The sequence below is a fragment of the Pongo abelii genome, chromosome 3 (assembly GCF_028885655.2).
Source record: "Pongo abelii isolate AG06213 chromosome 3, NHGRI_mPonAbe1-v2.0_pri, whole genome shotgun sequence".
NCBI lineage: Eukaryota > Metazoa > Chordata > Mammalia > Primates > Hominidae > Pongo > Pongo abelii.
Genome location: NC_071988.2, coordinates 127,172,983 through 127,187,449, shown reverse-complemented (window position 1 = coordinate 127,187,449; position 14,467 = coordinate 127,172,983). Strand labels below are relative to the sequence as shown.

Here is a 14,467-nt window from a genome sequence, read left to right as displayed (position 1 = left end):
AGACATCTCAATTAGTTCAGCTTACACAATCCTGACTAAAAAATCAAAGTCGAGCACCTTCCATTCAATTGGTGCCAAAACCATGGCACCCAGATCAACTGCAGACAAGAGTGGAGCTTTCCATGAATATTTTAAACAACTGGGATCAAGATACTGTAGCATTTCTCAAAGAATAGTAATAGGAGATGAAACATAGCTTTACCAGTATGATCCTGAAGACAAAGCACAATCAAAGCAATGGCTACCAAGAGGTGGAGTGGTCCAGTCAAAGCAAAAGCAGACCAGTCAAAAGCAAGGGTCATGGCAACAGTGTTTTGGGATGCTCAAGGCACTTTGTTTGCTGACTTGCTGGAGGGCCAAAAAACGATAACATCTGCCTATTAGGAGAATGTTCAGAGAAAGTCAGCCAGAGCTTTAGCAGACAAATGCCTGGGAAAACTTCACCAAAGAGTCCTTCTCTACCATGACAATGCTCCTGCTCATTCATCTCATTAAACAAGAGAAAATTTGTGAGAGTTTCAATGGGAAATCATTAGGCATCCACCTTATGGTCCTGATTTGGCTCCTTTTAACCTATTTTTGTTTCTTAGTCTTTTTTTAAAAAATCTTTAAAAGGCAATCATTTTTCTTCAGTAAATAATGTAGAGTGCATTGACATGGTTAAGAAGACTGCATTGACATGGTTAAATTACCAGGACTCTCAGTACATTAGGTATGGATTAAATGGCTGATATATCACTTTCTCATCAATTTCAAGACATTTTTGTTTTCTCATATGATGCATCATGAAGCAAAGATGACTGAAGTGCTGCTTTGTACCTGATAGTCTCCTGATGTATTTTTATAATTTTAGGTTCTAAGCTTATTTTTAATGTGTATGTGTTTCTCCTACAGAAAATCTTGGTTGATAATTTGTCCTTTTGCTACTTATAGGCTTCCCAGGATATGCCAATTTCAGAGCACTTTTTATGTTAATTTCTCACTTAGAGGTTGGCAAACCTCACATATATTACCTATTTCAATTATAAGCCCCCAAATTTATGTGAGGGGAGGCATGGTTACAAACTCATAGGGAAGACATTTTCCTCTTTACTTAGAGCCCAAGCCAAGACATTCATTTATTTAATAAAAGTTTACTAAGTTACTGTGCTAAAGACTAGGGATGTCATAAGAAACAGGCAAAGTCTCTGCTCTCATGAAAGTTATATTTTGGAAGAATATCCTTGTGTTGATGGGGAAATTTTCTAGTCCTCCAGCAGGAATCTCAGTTTTCACTCCCTGACTCCATTAGGCTCATGGCCTCATTTCATATTCTGTTATGGTTATTATAACTCATTTCCATGATTACCAAGGCTGGCAATATTCTTTCCTCCACCACCTTCAAATTGACCTTACCATTTTATTTTGCTTTCTTCATTTTTGGCAAGTAGGAGCTTGGCTTACTTTATTGTAAGCTCAGCTATACATTTAAAAGTAAATATACAATTTCTTTTCATAATTTCTATGGGTTTGGTGGCAGAGGGAGTTACAATATCTGGTCTACCACATTGCAGGAACTAGATTTCCCCAGATGACTAATGCTTCAGTCAAAAGTCTCCTTTCCCCCCTCCTCAAACACATTAGATTTATTATGCCACTGTGGAAAATTATTTCCACAGTCCTTGAAGTCCCCTTTCCCAGGTTTTCCCTCTGCTATTTTTTTCTAATCTTTCAGGGTGTGCTCAAATGTTACCTCTTCAAAGAGACTTTCCTGGAAAACCTCACCTTAAACACTCTATCTCACTCACTAATTCCTTTGTTTTTTCTTATTTATAACTTTATCAGTATTTTGAATTATTATACTTATTTATTTACTTGTTGATCACGCCTCTATCCCACTGTAATGCAACTTCCATGACAGCATAATCTTTTTTTGTCTTGTTTACCATTATTTCTCTAGGGTCAGTCTATCACTACTTTTATTGTCTTAGCAGAATTAGGTGTCTCCTGATGTGATGCAAAAAGAAAACACATTATCAATGATGGCTTCTAACCAAGGATTCAAGGCTTCTGATTTGAATTCTAGATTATAGACATCACAGGGGTGAAGGCACAAAGTAAATAACACCAGAAAGAGGATTTAACACAAAATCTGGAAGTTGGGATATTTCACAGGATAAATTGCTGAGCCTCTTCAGCAAATAAGTGTCTAGCAAATCCTGTATTAGTATGTTTAGTGATCATACCTGAATTTGCTCTTCAAAGGCACCATATCTATACATTCTTAGTATTCTATCTGTTTTAAGCAGATAATAAAGTCAACTGAAACTTCTCTTACTGTTACACACTGAGTAAGTGCAATTTGGATGGTTTGAAGATATTAAATCTTTCAGCCCAGATTTAAGAATACCTGTTTGAGAGAAATTACAAGAGATTTTAATGCTTGCTACAGAAAGGTAATGTCTTATCTTTTCTATTTAGTATTTTGCATTCCAAAGAATGAGAAAAGTTATTCCATAAGCAGATAATTGAATAAGAGAAACAAAACATACATGGAGGTTTTTAAATGTTTCATTTTAAATTTGATGGCAAAGATGCTATGAAAATGTATTAATAGCTAACATTTATTGAACAGAAGGCACTCCAAATGGTGCTCACAGATTATGGCACTTAATCCTCACAAGAACTTTATGAGATATGTATTGTATTAGTCTGTTCTTGCATTTCTATAAAGGAATACATGAGACTGGGTAATTAATAAAGAGGTTTAATTGTCTCATGGTTCCGCAGGTTGTCCAGGAAGCATGGTGCTGGCATCTGCTCAGCTTCTGGGGAGGCCTCAGGAAACTTACAATCATGGTGGAAGGCAAAGGGAGAGCTGGCACTTCACATGGCCAGAGCAGGAGGAAGAGAGTGGTGGGAAGGTGCTACACACTTTTAAACAACCACATCTCATGAGAACAAACTCACTGTCATGAGAACAGCACTGAGTGGAATGGTGTTAAACCATTCATGAGAAACCACCTCCATGATCCAATCACCACCCACCAGGCTCCACCTCCAATATTGGGGATTACAATTCGACATGAGATTTAGATAGGGACACGGATCCAAACAATATAAGGTACAATGCTTCTTTTGTTTTATAGATGGGGATGACTAAGTCAGGGAGTTTGAATAATTTGTCCAACATCATAAATACTAGGTGATGATGTCACAATTCGTACACAGGTATGAAAGTTCCTAATTATTATGTCACATATATCATTGATAAAACACTTATCTTTTTAAAGAAACTACTTTCTAATTGTTTTGGACTAATTATGTTTTCATTATTAGGACACCTCTCTCAGGACCAGTGTGAGACTGACACATAGTAAACAATGAGTAAATATAGTTATTATTCCTATGATTTTCAACAGATAAATAAGTCACATCCTCACTGACCACATATTTCTCACTGTGAAAAAAGAGAATAACTTTCTGAATTGCTAGAACTTTATTTTATAAGTCAGAACAGGCACTGGCACTAACAATGACAAATTTTAATAGCTTATCTCTAAGCAATACTATTGACAGAACAAAACTCATCTTTATTGATAAATGCTAATCTGTATCTGGCTGCTAAGCTATAGTAGAAAAAAATTGTCCTTAGACCAATAATAACTCAGTCTCAATTATACAACAGATAAATCTCCTAAAGTTCATCCAAAGATGAATATAACTCAAAATATGTGTTATTTTTCTAAAGTTGTTTACTCAAAGTCGAGGGCAGAAAAATATTTGAAATTTTTAGTGCAAGCACAAGTATTCCAATCGGTATTACAGGTCTCACTTTTGTTTTTCAAACATTTATCTAATTGATTAAAATACAAAGACATGGTTCTCCTTTGAGAAACAAGCAGGGAGCATTTCTTATATTTACATTTGACCTATAGTTTACAAACCAAAGACTAAAGTTAAAATATTGTAAGTTCATTAAACTCCTAATGGATATGTTTATTCCCCAACCCCTGCCGCTAAAATTTATTGCGATTTGTCTTGTGATTATAAAGTGAAATGTGTTCATTATAGACAGTATTGAAAACGTGTAAGAAGTAATTCCAAAACCTAGAAGGAATACTATTTTTTCATATATAGGACATCCTTTCAGTGTTTTCTCTATATGTCTCTCTATGTACATTTCTATGCAAATATAAAATTATACCTTGTATATTTTGTAACTATTTTTAATGGAGAATATGTAGTGATCATATCCTTATGTCATATATTAGTAGGCATAATTTATATAACTACTTGTCTCGAGTTAGAATTAGGTATTCTCATTTTTTTCTTTATTATAGATAATCAGACATTGAACATCCTTGCACATAAATCTTTGTGTACAAGATCTTCTCTCACCTTTCCACAGACAAGAGAGATGTCTTTTAGAAAACTAAAATATGATTCCAGAAACATTAATTTGTTAGCTCAGCAATATTTTACAAATTACTTGTTCATATTTACAGTTATAGAACATTTTTCCTCTGAACATCCTGAGCAGTTTTATATTAAAACTTATTTGTTATTGTTTAATGGAACCATTTATTTTAGTGACAGGAATAAAGAATGTGGCAGGAAAGAATCTGGAGTGAGAGGACAGAGAAAGAAAAATGGAAAACTCTTTGTGCCTCATTCTTTTGCTCTTGCTATTCCGTTTTTCCAGAATACTTGTCCCTGCCTTGTCTACCTAAATAGCTTTTATTCGGTCTCCTAAATTTACATTCAGCTATAATGTCATTTCTCTATGTGTATGTAGTGGTTCTAAATGGGTGTTTTCTTAGCTTTTTTTTTTTTTTTAGAAAAAGAACTTTCTTTTATGTATAGTAGAATACATATGAATCATCCTGGCAAATTTATGAAGGTTTTAAACATAGGTAAAAAGTTGTTTAGCTGGGTCCTTTGGACAAATTTCTCTTCTTCTTTTATCCTTTTGCAAGGAGAACAAAGATCAGCAAATACTAGCAGCCTAAAGCTACACTATATGTGGCTTTGCATGCCTACCAATCTTTAGTGTTCCCTTGACTCCTGAAAACAATGGATTCTAGCATATTGTGGATATTAAGAGGCACATTAACGCTTTCTTGTGGAAACAGATGTTTGGTGGGTTTGTGTTTGTAGATGAGACATATTAAATACATCTATGTTAATACAGCCTTGCCTTATAATGTCTTATTATTTTGCTATTTGTTTTTTGTTTGTTTGTTTGTTTTTTAAGACGGAATCTCGCTCTGTCACCCAGGCTGGAGTGCAGTGGTGCAATTTCGGCTCACTGCAAGCTCCGCCTCCCAGGTTCACACAATTTTCCTGCCTCAGCCTCCCTAGTAGCTGGGACTACAGGCGCCCACCACCATGCCTGGCTAATTTTTTGTATTTTTTTAGTAGAGACGGGGTTTCACCGTGTTAGCCAGGATGGTCTTGATCTCCTGACCTCATGATCCACCTGCCTCAGCCTCCCAAAGTGCTGGGATTACAGGGGTGAGCCACCGCTCCCACCCCTGCTATCTGTTTTTATAGATGACCTAACAAACCATGTCTGAAACTAAGAGTTTGTTCAAATTGTTTCTTCAGTTGCTAAAATATTTAGCCCTACTCACCATGGAAGTTCCAGAAAAATGACTTATGATCAGTAAGATCTCCTCTCAGAACGTTGAGTAGAAGGAATACTAGGGATTCAACTGAGGCAACAATCCCCCTTCCTCTTCTTTAAATCTAAAACACCATGCCATCCTAGAGAAATGGAAATCTCCAAGGAAAACACATGGACATATACAGAATTTAAACAACACTACACAAAACCAAGAAGGCATAGAAAAGCAGGATAGTTTAAATACACAATGATTTTTATACTGTGTTATCCTATCTTTGCTTTTGCTTTTTACTTTATGAATGTCTGTATTGTTTGTTATAAGCAATGCATATTACATTCATCATGAAGACATACAAAGAAAAAAGGCCCAAAGATATAAAAATAGAACCATAAGACAAATATTAAACTGGGAGAAAAATTCATCACACATATGAAAAAGAATTATTATCTTTAATAATACTTTGATGGAAAGAGTTCAGGGAAACTGATAAGAAAGATACCAACACCTCAATAATAAAATAGGGGCAAAGGTCAAAAAGAGACAGATTTCACAGGAAGGGAAATGGCAAATGGTCATTCTGCTACCAGTATGCTTTTTTTTTTTCTAAAACAGAATCATATTTATTCTTCTGTTGAAAACATTTGTGTTTCTTCATTCTCTATGAGGTTAAGAAGGAAGTTGGTATTACATGCTGAAAGAATGTTAGAAAACTGAAGAATAATTGAGTCAAATTAGTATTATATGTAAGTATTAATAATACTCTGATATTTTTATTACTACCTTTTGATAAAAGTATCAAAGAGTATTATTAATACTCTTTGACTTAGTTATCCTACTTCTAAAAAACTATCCTAAAGAAAAAGTCTGATAGTTCCAAGTTTGAGTTGTTTAACATGTGGTTTAACAAAAGTTAAAAATTACTACCCCAAGGTATACATCTGGAAAATGATTAGATAAATTACAGCGTAAGTATGCCATTCCAAAAATTTTTGTAAAATAATTGATGATATTATCCTCAGCAAACTAGTGCATGAACAAAAAACCAAACACCGCATGTTTTCACTTATAAGTGGGAGCTGAACAATGAGAACTCATGGACACAGGGAGGGGAACAACACACACTGGGGCCTGTCAAGGGGTGGGGTAGGGGGAGGAAGAGCATTAGGAAAAATAGTTAATGTATGTTGAGCTTAATATCTAGGTGATAGGTTGATAGGTGCAGCAAATCACCACAGCACATGTGTACCTATGTAACAAACTTGCACATCCTGCACATGTACCCTGAAACTTAAAATAAAAATAAGAGTGTTAACAGTTTAATTGCTTATTGCATATTGTAAAGCTACTACCCAGAGAGCTCAAATCGTTTTTTTACTTCAAGTTTATTACTTATCTCATCTTCTTTTATTCCCCTCAATATCTTCCTACTTTCAGAACCCCTCTCTGATTCTTCACACTCTGTGTATTCTTTTTCCAACTAAAAGGTCAGTCACCAGTTTCTTTGTCCCAATCAATGTACATCATGAGGGAGCTGATATCATGCCTTTGTCTCTTCTATTTCTTCTAATGTAGGAAATAATTATGTACTTTAAAGAAAATCACACCTTAATTTAGACCTTTTTTTTTCATGGCATGAGAACGTTTCAAACTGCCCTCCTATATATTCATAGATCTCCACCTTAAAAGTGTAACATTTCAAGCTTTAGTCAGGATACAATTACTCCTTTTTTACATTCACCATTTTTATGCTGCTACCAGGAGCTTTTTCAGCATTTGCTTTGACTTCAGTCATCAGTGTATTTCTTACTACTTTTGCACAGATCTGGGAGTTTTTGACATAGCTGAGCCCAGCCTGTTACCAATACATCCACATGATGTCATGACAGCAGATCAAGATTTGTTATTGGTTCAAATCTTGAAGCTCTATTGAATGGTGGGCTGGGTGCAGTGGCTCATACCTGTAATCTTAGCACTTTGGGAGGCTGAGGCAGGAGGATCCCTTGAGGCCAAGAGTTAAAGACCAGCGTGGGAAACATAGGGAGACTCCTCTCTACAAAAATATTAAAAATTAAAAAAAAAATGTAATGGCAGTTCAGGTATCACTGCAGCTAACCTGTTGGAAGGTCACAGGCTGGTCGAAACAACAGTAACAACAGCAATTCTTCTTTTGTTGAAGATAATAGAATGATAAATTATAAACGCTTCAGTGAAATGTGATAAAATGACTGATCTGTATTTGTGTCCTTAGTATGTAAAAATTTGATAGTAAGAAAACGTTAAAAATTTACACATTGCACATCGATGTCTGCTAACATCACAAAAGGAATGATGAACAGGAACTATGTCTTCCTGATGGAAAAAAACAATTTGCCACACATAAAAAAATTTAACATAAATCTGGTTTAATTTATAGGAAATACAGGTGACAGAGAAACATGTTAAATTATGTCAGCAATCAGGGAAATAAGAAACTGATTTATAAAAATTATAAAAAAACACAAGTTGGAGGAAAAATCTAATGACTTAAAGAAATATAGAAGATACATTAACTAATGCAATGTGATAATCTTATTTGGATCTTGATTCAAAAGAACTGTTAAAATAATGATGTATATGAGATCACTGAAAACTTTAACATTGATTAAGAAATTCATGATGGTTTGTATTTGTTTTTGTTTTTCTGTGATAGTATTATGGTTGTGCTAAGTAAATAGTCCTAAGTTTGTCCCAAAATTTTTAAAATAATTTTTAGTGATACATACTAACATATTTATTGATAAATTGGCTCTGAGTTAGATTTTTCAAAGTTTCTTTTGAGAAATTGAAGTCTCAGTTTGCCTTGGAGTTAAAATTTACTCCCAAACTGAGAAATTAACATGAAGAATAGACTTGGGTGACAAAACACTTGAATCACCAACAGGAGCAAATATAAGACCACTTTGCAATTTCTAATTTTTTTTTTTTTTTTTTTGAGATGAGTTTTGCTCTTGTCGCCCAGGCTGGAGTGCAATGGCACGATCTCTGCTCACTGCAACCTCTGCCTCCTGGGTTCAATTGATTCTCCTGCCTCAGCCTCCTGAGTAGCTGGGATTACAGGTGTGTGCTGCCACATATGGCTAATTTTGTATTTTTAGTAGAGATGGGGTTTCACCATGTTGGCCAGGCTGGTCTCAAACTCCTGACCTGAGTGATCCCCTTGCCTCGTCCTCCCAAATTGCTGGGATTACAAGTGTGAGCCACCATGCCTGGCCGGTAATTTCTTAAGAGCAGTTCTCTCCACATGGATTGCCAGAGAATTACCTATTTAAAATCAACTCCATCTTTTCACTTATCTTTCCAGTTTAACTCTCTCTAGAGCCCGAACACAACAATCCTTCAACTCCACCAGAACCTCTAATTTATTGATCCTATCACCTTTTCATGATCCTGCACTTTCTAGATATTCTTACTTCTCTCCTTACCCTGCTTAAATTCCATGATCTGGCTTTACAATTAGTATATGCTGTCAACTCCATTGCATCTCTGCCTTTATGGTATTCACTTGGTAGAACTGCAAGCTTGGTTAAATCCACCTGTCCTCACTGCCCTGGCATGCTGCAGCTGAATATGGCTGGGAAAAACACTGAAACACTGACTGGTCCCACTTTAAATTCATGACCTTAAACCTCAAATGGCCCCTTAGAGCTGCCAAGGAATTTAACTACACGTCCCGAATCCATTTCCTTTTCTCCTCTCCTATATCAGTGTTCTGTGCGTTCTCTGCTGTCAAATCCTGGGCACCTTCCCTCCCATCCTCTCAGATGATGAGTTTGCTTCCTACTTCTCTGAGGGAGTAGTAGAAGTTAGAAAAAAAATTTCTACAAAACTTGCATTCTACGAACTTGCATTACCATATCTGCTCACACTAGTCAGCTTGCCAGCCTTTATTCTCTGACTATAGATGAACAATTTGCACTTTGACCTCATACTAGCCTTTCAAATTGTGTACAGGACACCATCCCCTCCTGATTACTTGACGTCTTCAGCAATTCTCTTTTCCCTCTCCTACACCATCAACTTATCCTCTCTTCTGGGACACTTTGAGGAGTAAATGCACTGCTATAATTCCATCTTAAAATATGCGTGCATGCATGCACGCCCAAACACACGCATACCCAGGAGAAAAATGTCTCTTGATTCCGCTTGCCCTCCAGATCCTCCCTCATTTTTCTGAACTGTATTGTAATTAAACTCTTAGAAAAAGTTGTCTATATTCATTGACTACAATTTCCCTCTTGCCATCAGGCTTTTGGTCCAACCACTTCATCCTAACTGATCTCCCTATACAAATCCAAGGGTCAGTTTTCAGTCTTCATGTTACTTTACCTAACAACATTATTTGACACAACTAGTCATTCCCACCTCCTGGAAACACTGTCCACTTGACTTCAGAATTCCAGTCTCTCTTGTTTCTTCTCTTGGTATCTCTGGATACTTCTCTTAGCCTCTATTGCTAATTCATGGTCTTTACAGTGAATCTCTTTTTTTTTTTTTTTTTTTTTTGAGACAGAGTCTTGCTCTGTCGTCCAGGCTGGAGTGCAGTGGCTCGATCTCGGCTCACTGCAAGCTCCACCTCCCGGGTTCATGCCATTCTCCTGCCTCAGCCTCCCAAGTAGCTGGGACTACAGGTGCCCACAACCATGCCCAACTAATTTTTTTTATTTTTAGTAGAGATGGGGTTTCACTGTGTTGGCCAGGATGGTGTCAATCTCTCCACCTCGTGATCCGCCCACCTCAGCCTCCCAAAGTGCTGGGATCACAGGTGTGAGCCACCATGCCCGGCCAAATCTCTTAACTTTAGAGTGCCCCAGGGCTCAGTCTCTGGACTTCTCTTCTCTATTTATACATACACCTATGGTGATGACATCCAATCCATGACTTAATATCAGTTATATGTCATGATTGCCAATTTTAATTCTCTAGCTTGGACCTCTCCTGTGAATTCCATATTTATGTAGCAAATTGCCTATTTGAAATCTCCAGTTGGGTGTATAATAGGTATCTCAAATTTAAGATGTCCAATACTGAACGCCTTTATTTTCCCACCCTCAAATCATGCTCTATGTAGTTACTAAATGGAAAATTACATTTTTTTTAAGTTGCTAGGCCCCAAACTTAAAGGCATTGTTGACATATTTTCTTCTGTCACTGCCCCCCGCCCCCCCGCCCCCGCATATCCAGTACTTTAGGGAATCTTATTGGATCTACCTTCAATATAACATTGGTTTGATCAATTATTATCCTTTCTGCTGTTTCCACTTTGGTTCAAGCCACCATCATCTCTCACCTAGATAACTAGAGTAGTTTCCTAAGTGTTCTCCATGCTTCTACCCTTGACTCCTTTAATCTATATTTAAATAGTATGCAAATTCAATTGCTACTTATGACTTACAAGACCCTATGCAATCTGCCTACCCACTATATGCACTACACTCTCCTGCTACTTTCCCCAAATTCTATTTTCTACAGCCATACTGGCCTACTTGCTGTTCCTTGAAGATGCCAGTCACTCTCCCTCATTAGGAATTGAAAAGATCTCCTGGAGAGCTCACTTTCTCACCTCTTTCAAGTCTTTCTTTGCTCATATAGTATTTTTCCAATGAAGCCAAATATGGCTATTTCATTTATTCTGCAATCACTCCCACTGTCACTGTAAAACTGCCATACACTTGACCTGCTCTATATTTTTTTCTATATGACCTATCATATTATAATATATAATAAAATGTGCTTATTTATTATGCTACTTGTGTATCTCCTGTCACTACAATGTGGAATCCATTGTGAAAAGAGAATTTAATCAGTTTGCCACTAATACATTCTCAGCACTGAGACAAGGATCTGGCACTTATAAGAACTCAATTAATATTTGTCAATAGAATAAACAAATCTAAAATTACAAAACATTTGCAGATTTTTTTGTTATAAAATAATTGGGTAAAGACTAAAAATATGCATGTTTAAACTGATTAAAGACAAAATAAGGGAAAAACAAATGCGAAGAATAAGAAAAGTGACATAGGCTTATCAACATCAAAATGCCAAAAATAGCATTTTAACATGTAAAATATAGATAGAGGGAAAATGCTACACAAAAATAAAAGAAATAATCCAATAAAAAAATGATACTACATGAACTGTATACACTGATGGCATAGTTTTGAACTATTAAAAGCAAAAATGTACAGAATTATAGAAAGAAATTAGCAGATGATCACAGAAAGATTTTAATAAATTTCCACCAAAAGAAGATTGGCGAAGGAGAGGAGAAAGATTAGTTAAGATATAGAAGAGTCAAACAATAAAATTATCAGATTTTATCTAATTTTTATGTATTCAATATGTATTATATAATATTTATATCATATAGTACTCTCATTTATTTATGCTATTTAAATATTAAGTATATCAATATATTTGCCCCCATAAAGAAAACCAAATGGTTCATTTTTCTATTTTTTATTTTTATTTATTTGTTTATTTTTGCCAGCCTGAGTTCTCATCATTTTTTAAAATAGCCACATAAAAGGCCATAAAAATTTCTTGAAAAATTAATGAGATGCATGCCATATTCTCTAATTTTGATTCAATTAAATATTTTTAAAGAAACAAACCCTGCTTAAATTTTGGAAACTCATATTTTAAAAACTTAATAATGTGCACAACTTTTTTGTATGGGTTAAAAGCATAAAAACAATTAAAACTACAAAATAGAATGAATAATTATCTGTCAGGTCTTACGGAGTACAGCTAAACTATAACTAAGGATGAAATTCATAGCCTTAAGTACATTTCTTTAAAAAATGAGAAACACGATGTGTTCGGGCTTGGGTGGGCGTTGGTGGTGTCAGGGTGTGGTGGGCAGAGAAGACTCTTGGCCAGGCAGATGGCTTCCTGGTGGCAGGGAATGGGGGCCTCTGTGCGCCGGAAATCTCTACAGCACCAGGAGCAGCTGGAGGACAGCAAGGAGCTGCAGCCTTTGGCCAGTCATCAGGAGACCTCTGCCGGGGCCCTGAGTTCACTAAGCAGACAGTTCCAAAGGAGGCTGCCCCTGAGAGCTGTCAGCCTCAGCCTCCAGGCAGGCCCCTCCTGGAAATGCCTGGAAACACCAGAGCCAGGGCCACAGGGCCTCCAGGCTGCAGCTCCCTCGGCTAAAGTGCCTTGGGTGCCAAGTCCCAGAGAATCCAGGAGTCCTGCCAAAGCGGCACCAAATGGCTGGTGGAGACCCAGGTGAAGGCCAGGAGGAGGAAGAGAGGGGCACAGAGGGCAGTGGATCACCAACTCACAGCTTGAGCCACGAGAGCACCCGGCTGTCTGGAGCCGCCCTTACCCACTCAGCCGCAGACCCCTGGGAGAGGGATCATCACCGCCTCTTTGCCCCATAGGCTCACCTGCCCACCCAGTAAGGCTGTTGAGGCGGGAGGCTGCCTTCCGGAGTCCCTACTCCTCAACAGAGCCCCTCTGCTCTCCCAGTGAGTCTGACAGTGACCGAGGGCCTGCGGGGGCGGGAACTCAGCATCTCCAGAAGCTCTCCCAGGAGCTGGACGAAGCTATTATGGCGGAAGAGAGTGGTGACATGACCATCTCTCTCATTCATGACGGAGGAAGTGCCCTGCAGTTCTGTCCTGCAGAAAACAAGACCTGTCTGACCACCGAGGCTTCATACCCGAGGATGTCTGTGCTTCCAATGAGCTTCCTGGAGGAACCCCCCAGGAGTCATCAGTACCCCTGGGCCATGCTAACAAGGACCTGATTAACAAGGAGCCCTGTGCCCCGCTGCTCCAGCCACATCTGGACCCATCAGTGACTGCCTGCCACAGCCTGGGAGTGTCTTGTGGAGATCTTGCAGAGGTGGGGACAATTGTTCCTTCTAGTTTTCCAGGGACTCTTGGGCTTAGAAACTCATCGTACACTTGACCTTGAGTCTTGTATTTGCTTCATCTGTAATGTGAAGTGCCAGCATCAGATGTTTGAGAGCTCTGAGCTGTGTACCTGGGTGCCTGGTTTTTGGGGAGTCATTCACAGAATCACTCACCCACTGTGTTTCTGGTGCCAAGGCTCTTGGTGGGGTCCTACTCTCATCCCTGCTTTTCCTACCAGGGACTCAAAGGAAGGCATAGGAGATATTTCCAGGCTTAAGACCATGGGCTCACGGGTACCTATTTGTATGCGCAAAGCAGAGTACTGTGGGTGTGCTGGGAGGGGTAGCCCTGTTCAAGAGCAATTTCTGCCCTTTGTAAATTATTTAAGAAACCTCCTTTGTCATTTTGTTAGAAAGAAACCTAGATAACATTGCATTCTCATAATAAAGACTGTTTGCATTTGGAAAAAAAAGAGAAACACTTAAAATAAATTAGTTAAGCATTCAAATCAAGAAGCTGCACAAATAATAGTGAGAAAACTTGGAAAGAAATTATTTTTCAAGAGAGATGAACAGAAATTAATGACTAGTAGACAACTTAAAAACAGGTGATTAATAAAATCAATCTATTTATTAAAAGATAAAAATACATTATCAAATAAAACTAATCAAAAGAATAAAGAAGCCACAAATAAATAATTTTAAGAAAAATTAAAAGAATGAATGTTTTAAAAGTCACAAGACAGCACCTTGAACAACTTTGTGTCAATAAATTTGAAAATGTTAAAATTTCATTTTTTCTAGAAAATATAAATTATCAAAATTGATTCAAGAAAAAACATAAGATATAAATAAGCCAATAACCATTAAAAATTACATCAGTAGTCAAAAATTTCTCCCTTAAAAATGAAACCATACAAAATTAGTTTTATAAGTGATTTTTCAACCAAGTCTGTGA

General features: G+C 37.2%; 1 protein-coding gene and 1 pseudogene across 1 annotated transcript in view; one reads left to right on the top strand and one right to left on the bottom strand.

Annotated features, from left to right (window-relative positions):
* Positions 1–14,467, bottom strand: part of ARHGEF38 (Rho guanine nucleotide exchange factor 38) — a 158,141-nt gene that overhangs the window by 138,786 nt on the left and 4,888 nt on the right. The window lies entirely within an intron of this gene.
* On the top strand, positions 12,535–13,401 carry LOC100442265 (protein PIMREG-like; annotated as a pseudogene).